At 36.9% G+C, this 7,613-nt stretch overlaps 1 long non-coding RNA gene across 15 annotated transcripts; it reads right to left on the minus strand.

Moving 5' to 3' along the window:
• Positions 1 to 1,415: 1,415 nt before the first annotated feature.
• On the minus strand, positions 1,416 to 6,595 carry LOC113281907. Of its 15 annotated transcripts, none has more exons than XR_003326404.1 (8): positions 5,966 to 6,595; positions 5,267 to 5,888; positions 4,357 to 4,421; positions 3,779 to 3,899; positions 3,556 to 3,677; positions 2,069 to 3,479; positions 1,899 to 1,987; positions 1,416 to 1,810 (listed from the first exon to the last, which is right to left on the minus strand). It is a non-coding gene; the product is annotated as an uncharacterized LOC113281907 (long non-coding RNA). The 15 variants fall into 15 exon arrangements; XR_003326406.1 differs by lacking the exons at positions 5,267 to 5,888; positions 5,966 to 6,595 and having other exon boundaries at positions 2,069 to 2,421; positions 2,591 to 2,698; positions 3,403 to 3,479; positions 4,357 to 4,707; XR_003326403.1 differs by lacking the exons at positions 5,267 to 5,888; positions 5,966 to 6,595 and having other exon boundaries at positions 2,069 to 2,421; positions 2,591 to 2,698; positions 3,014 to 3,479; positions 4,357 to 4,707.
• Between the last annotated feature and the right edge of the window lie 1,018 nt (positions 6,596 to 7,613).

The raw sequence follows: 7,613 nt of genomic DNA on the forward strand, positions 1-7,613 counted from the left end.
GTTGGTTCTGATTCTAATTTTTGGTTCTAGTTCTAATTTAGCAACAGATCACTGAGGTTGCTAATTTTTTGCAACCACAAAAAAAAGGGTCAAGTCTATGTTTATTGACCAAGTAAATCATACCCCCAACATTACCCCCCACCCCCCCCCCCCCCCCCCCCGCAATTACCCAGTTCCCCATATTTCAACATCCACACAGATATACCAACTACAATGGCAATACAAAACTGATACAAATGTAGTTGAGAATCACCACTGGTAATATTATCATAAAAGAAAGGATTCTTCAATTGAATGTAAGTAAACTTATGTATGTTGTGATTGACATACAATATTCGATCTATGTTGATGTTTTTAAAATGGATGGGTAACCTAGTTTGTGTCAACTGACAGAGGCATTGAAAAACAGGGAAAGAAAGACTAAATATCACCAGAAGTATCACCAGACTCCACTTGCTTAACCAATCTCCTCAGCAAAGATTCAACTGCTTCTAAAATATCACCAGAGTACTGCTTTTTGATTTAAGCCCAAATACCTGCATAATAACCAACTCGATGTTTCAGTACTGATGTCACAAACAAAAGACTAAACCACAAGTCAAAACCATTTAAAGAAAATATCAACAAACTCTGTTATAAGTGAACTAAATGGAGATGTATGAGAATAAAAGAACAATAATACAGTCTCTATTGTGCCAGACGCATTAGTTGACAAATAATGGAAAATAATGTCTAAATTTTCAATTCGATGTAGCAGACCGAAATAATGAAACATAAAGTTATTGTTATAGATGCTATCAATCATTCCTTGACCAGGCTCCCCAACCCCACACACACATACCCTTACCCTAACACACGCATTGTTCAAGGCCTAAATCTATTTTATTTACACGAATACACTAAATGCCTTTACCTTATTCACCTTTGCCAGGAGCGCTGTTAGGAGTGCAATCTGCTGATGGGGATCCTACAAGAACAGATTCATATAGAGTTAGCAAATGCCCTTGTTTTCTACTTGCATAGATATACTGGACCAGAGAGCACGAACATTAGTAAGAACTCAAATGCCTTAAGATTTAAGAGATCATGAATTTATAAGGCCACCAACACTTTCAGCTCATACATAAGACTTTATCAAAACATTCAAGTGCATCCCAGGAAATCACTAGGCTAGCTATGAGGACAAATTGGTCAGATAGAGATGATCCACGGATTGACATGTTACTGATGATGAAGTAAATGCAAAATTGCCACAATTTCGATCAAAAATTGGAAGTCCCACGTTTAGAATTGTTTACCTAATCCAAAGGAATAGCTACAATCGAAGGGTTTGGTGTGAATACCATACCAAAAACTATGATACAGGACAGTCAAGGCCAAAACGAAAAAGAAGAACAAAATAGCGCACAGATGAATAATGTATTTGAAGATGATCTTTAGAGGAAAATAAGAAACAACACATGTGGAGGTCAGCGCAGATTCTTATGTTGGCTGACTTATAAATACGTATACATCGAGACAGTACAATGATAAAAGGACTTCATGCATACTTAATCGGTACTTCATAAACAAGAAAAGTGAGAGGAAAGTATAACACAGCCTGCGTACAATTCAAACAAGGATATTATGAAGAATCCCTATGTTTCAGAAGATGCAGAAGATCTCATTGCAGAGGGAAATGAGCAAGTCTCAATCACTTTTCAGTGCACGAATGGAAGCAGCTTTGTCAACATCCGCAATAAAACTTCAATTTTCCAGCGTTCTCTTTCACCAAAAGCGCGGAGATGTGATTCCATAGAATTTTCTACCCCTGAGAAAGGAAAAAAAAATCCTTCCAGTATTAAACAATACTGATCATAAAGTTCTATGATGGTAAGGTTATCATACAAAAAGCTTACCTCTATATGCATTTTTAGTAAAGTGATCTCACTCTGCAGTCATTTAGTTCCTGTCTTTGAAGCTCCAATGACTGCTTCAAATCTTGTACCTGAAAGAAGACCATAATTACATTATTTATAGTGACTGAAATTTTAGCTGCTTCGAAAAATACAGTACCAAGTGAGACTACCTGAAGCTCTCGGTCCTTAAGATCTTTTTGAAGAGCTTCCAATGATTTTGTTAGTGCCATAATTTGACCGTCAGCTAAATCTTTGTTTTTCAGCAAAGAATCCATCTAAAGATTCAGCTTTTCCTTTGCTTTTAGTAATGTGTCATTTTCTCTAAGAATTGAGATCTTCTCCTGCAATACAGGAAGTGAAATAACTATATGCAGAGTCGAGCAATCAGCATGTTGAAATAGGCATAATCAGGTTATAAAATCAAGCAACAACTTAACTATTTAGGAAGATGACTGCGACTGCTAACAACATGTTTCTGACATACTGGTCTTGCACTCTATGGTGAATGTATTCAGATTTGTATCTGAAAATTATCCATGCATCAGTTTGATTAACAACATCTTGCTTTCTTTGACAATTCTAAGAATATATGGTCGGAACAAGAACTACACCTTGCACTCATAGATGCAAGCTCACCAAAAAGTTTATCCCTGTCAATTAACAATTTATCAAATCATCATTTAAGTTCATACCTCAACAGCCACAGCGATGGACGATAAATACTGATAATATTAATGCCGCAAAGCATAAGGTACACAAGCAGGTGTCTTCTGCAAAATATCAAGGTTTTGGTCTGTAACCTACAAGAGGGGTATTAAGTCATTAAGTATATCTTCTTATAATAAAAATGAAAACAAAACCACAATTCAAATAAAAATGGCAGAAACAGCCAAGAAATGATGGAAAACTATATCACTCAACCAAAGTGCACTAATGATGCTCCATCGCGATGCAAATATACTATTTTGGAATCCTATGCAAGCAGCAACGATGAGGAGACATGGTAAAATAAATTTGTGTATGCAAATGGAGATAAGCTTCACATAAAGTGAAGAAAGAAGAAGAGTAAGCTTGCAGATAAAGTCTGCTGATAAAAAGGATACGAGAGAATTCACGTTTTGTACAATTTGCAGGCAACCATTCGACAAATAAAGTGTTAGATGCATCTGGATGAACAATATATTTTGCATGAATCCGTTTCTCGCATTTCCTCAAATTCATTGAACCTGGCAATAGCAACTACGCTAACCCTGTAATAGATCCAAAGCAATATATACTACGCTTTGTAAGAAGACGACTTTCATCGATGAATAGTAGTTTAGGGATACCCTACAAAAAGAGAATCTCGAGTAATTGGTATAAATGAGATTTTCAACTCTCCCATAAAACAGATATCAAGAACCCAAATATCCAGCACTCTACACAAGAAATTTAAGAATCTAACCTGCCATGCAAACCTCTTAACGACTTTAACACTACGTATTTTCGAGACCATAGAACATACCAGTCGGATAAAAATCAATAATCGGTGAAGTTGGGTCGCTCATCAATTTCCTATAATGCTCAGGTAGCGCAAGCGAACTGCACAAACACTGGGACATCAGAAAAACTATAATCTAAGAATATCTCGAGCAAAGGAAGAAGACACTGATACAACCTTGCGGCTGGAAAGACACCCATCAGCTGATTGAATGGTTTGAATGGTGAACCTAATTCAAAGCCTATCTGCAGCTGGCCGAGATCCTTGATATCAGAAGCAAATCTAAACGACGGAGCTTGCTAAATGGAATTCAAAATCATGCAACTCAGTAATCCATCATAAGATACCGTACCAAATATCCAAAAAACACTCTTATGTAATGAAATGTAATTTCACTTACTCCTCAATTATGCAAGTAACGATCATAATCTGAGCCAATGGCTTCGGTATCCTCATGATTCGACCACATCTTTCATCCTCATGGGGACAATAACAGGGCAATTCATTACCAGGTGAATTATCTACCATTCATCACAACACAAAAATTAAAAAACTGGACCAGTTCATCAATCCATACACAAATCTCCATGAACAATGTTATAAAAGATTAAAATACACAGAAAAAATTAACCCCCAGTCTACAAAAAAACTAAGTATCAGGGCAAGTATGAGCTCCAATAAGCTACAAACTGAATCATGCAAAAATCAGAATAAATGCTAACTAATTCTATTTTTGACATAACTAATCCCACAAAATTACATTAGACAGTAAACTGAAAAAACCCTAATTACAGATAGTATTTTTTTTAGACAAAGATGAGGAAATAGAACAAAAATAGAAACAGAAACTAAAATCTAACTTATCATGATTTCTTAGTTATTTACTCAAATCGAAAACAAACCCTAAATCTCACAAACCTTAAATCGAAAAAATTGAACCCAAATCAAAAAAATAGAACAAAAAGATGACATTATTACCTGATTATCAGATCGATGCTTCCAAATCTCACATATGACCTAAAAGCTCAGATCAATGCTTCCAACTGCAATATAAATTCAAAATGAAATCCATTAGCAAACATAAACCTAAACCCAACATATACACAGAACAAAACGATTATTCCATGTTTATCGAACTAGGGTTGTTGTGGTTCAATCGATTTTGTGATAGGTATCTGAAGCTGATTTTGATGACTTTATGCTCTTGATTAAGAAGAAGTCAATTGAAGAAGAGACCAGGGTTTGCTTTTGAATCTAAGATGGGGTCTTGAGAAGTTCAGAGCTTCAGCTCGAAGAAGAAAGAGAATGAAAAAAAAATATGGCTCAGAAAAAAAAGAAGAGTGCTTGACCAAACTTTGACTTGGGCGTAAACATAGGTCAAAGTGTTCCCCACCACACGCGTGCTTCGCATGCATGAACAAATAGCAGTTGCTAATAGCAACCGCCGTTGCGAAATATTAGCAACGGAAATTAGCAACGGCATTAGTGTTGTTGCTACTCTGAGTTGCTAAAACATTAAAATGGTGTAGTGCTTAGAATCACCACTGCATTCTACAGAATCACCACCAGTTTGTGTCTCATACACAATTCAGTTTATTGCTCTGCCAACTTCTTGTTGCTACAGTTGCACCACCATTCCACTCATTTCACCTGCAATATCCTGGGAACAACTCACGGCAACTCAACTTGAGCCATTCTCCATAACCTGCAATACTATCTCATTCTCAGCTCAACCTACTTGTCCTAACATTCATCTACTCGTTCCTTCCTTCAACCAAGCCCTTCTTCCATATGTGTTATTTAAATACTGTAAGAACTCAACACACTTGTCTAAAAAGCAAAACTCATACAAAATCTTATAATTGGCAGATTACGGTCCAGAAGTAACCTCTGATAGTACTGCAATCATTAGTGTCTGATTCTCGCAAGTAGGATGAAGCACTTAGTCTAGCTTAGATTTGGATACGCAGAAACAAGATGGAATTCAACTGAATATGACATTTGCAAAGTTCCGAAAGGTTACATTTACTGAAATAATGTGTCCCTAACACTATCGGAAGACACCCCATGGTCACCAAATTCACGATGGAAGTTGCTGAAGGCCCAGTCAACTGAGATGATCTTTGTTAGAATTTCCACACCATTCATTGCAGATATGGCAGCTTGAGCTTCATCAAACTTCTCAAATTCCATCAAATAACCCACACATTTGAGCAACAGAACTCACCAAAACCCAATTGCTGGCAAATATCCCGTTTCAGTTCATTCAGAACATCACCACCATTCTCATCTCTTGTAGCACAACACTTCAAACCTAGCCAATGCACCAGCAACAACAACTAACAACACCAATACTGCCAATATTTCTGAAGCTTCGTAACATCTCTTCCAGTAGTTCATCTTCTCCTTGTAATTGGTTTAAGCCTTTCTACAAACAACATGTGTGCAGTTTACTGGTGCTTTACAGATGAACTCCATCTTGATTTCTAAGATCATTTCTATCTCTTTCCCTGCACAATACAAGTATAGCTCAAACCCATAACTTCGAAGCATTCATAAATCTTCATAATTAACTACCAAAACTTACGGCAGTAGGTTGACTTCTCTGGATAGTTTCTCTTGATCAAATATTCATTAAATCTTCTCATAACTCATTGTATACCTGAATCCGGTGAGAACCCAACTCATAATTCCTCACAGACTCTTCAAAAACCTCTTCCATTTCCACCATTCATCTATAAATTCAATGGCAACAATGCTTTTTTCTTCCCTGGTTTTTTCACAGATAACTCTATCCAGACTGGAACAATTATCCAAATCATTAAATAACTCAGACCCAAACTATATACCTTTGATTAGAACTCGAGTTTGTGGAGTTATGCTCAAGATTCAAGCTGATTAGGGTTTTGATGATGGTGGAATTCGTATTTGCAGTGGATATTTGAGCGTATGCCATGGAATTACAGGGAAGAAGGACAGTTTATTTCCACAATTGTTCGAGAAAAAACTGAGATTAATCGAGATTGTTAGATGATTTTGAGTCTGTGATGATTTTAGGGTTTATAGGAAGAAACAATTGCAGGTGATTTTGGGTTCTGTTGAGTTCGAGAAATAAGATTTACAAGCTAAGAAGAAGTGGTGAGCTGCTGTTATTGATCCGAGGAAAAGGGTGACATTGATTATGTGTAGCTAGATATGTAGAAGAACACAACACAGATCAAGAACAAGGAATGAAAGAATTGATGGGTTTTAAGAGGATTTGAAGATAAAGGGCATAATCATAATCTCTGCACCTCCATGAGATATCGTTATACGAGAATTTGACGATATAACGACCAATCAACACGAGATATTGACTGAGATAACGGATTTTTATGGAATCCATTTCATTGGTCTAGATTTGTAAGAAATAAAAAAAATTAGCCTAGATTTGCAAAGTAGGTACCAGAACATGCCTATATTTGTATATATTCCAAGAAAGTTTTGATCCAGAAGATTTGGCGGACATTCCATCATCAAAGCACTTGGAGGAATTTTGAACTTTGACGAGGTTGAAGCAAGGATCTACAAAAGATGCATAAACATTCATCAAGAGGTTCCGCACTCAGGCAAGTCTCATTCCTTCCATGTCTATGTCGTTTATTTCCTCACATGCTATCCTAGCATGGGGACTCAATTTTGCTAGCAACTCTGCAAGATGTTATGAACGGTAGCTTCACCGCATTGGTATTTTACCAAGTGGTTGAATCTGAAATTTCTCCGAACCGACCATTGAGACATTCATTACTGTGAGACATGATATCCAAGCATGGCAAAGAAAACTTTGGGCATTTCTCCATAGCCTTGCAGGAGAGTCCATTTGTCCCAAAAAATCAGAAAGCTCTGATGTCTGCATAAGTGTTGAATCCCACTACCGCAACGAAGGGAATGCTGAATCAACAGAAGATACTCAGGGCCAAGACGATCAAACATAAGACATTGGATGCTTAAGGAATATACGCTTCAACGCTCAAGCATCTAAGAAGCCTTCAAATTGTACTCCCAATCAAATAGTACACCTTCGATAATGGCGCATCTTGCTTCAGCATAAATATATCGACGATGACACACTGATTCAACAACAGCACGATCAAAGTGTAATTGAACTACAATCGATAAGTCTTCATTATCCCATGATAAGACTTCTGAAGCAGATGCAACATCATTCATCCATGGATGACACAAACTCCTTCAAC

Source organism: Papaver somniferum, chromosome 5, assembly GCF_003573695.1.
Source record: "Papaver somniferum cultivar HN1 chromosome 5, ASM357369v1, whole genome shotgun sequence".
In the NCBI taxonomy this organism is placed as follows: Eukaryota; Viridiplantae; Streptophyta; class Magnoliopsida; order Ranunculales; family Papaveraceae; genus Papaver; species Papaver somniferum.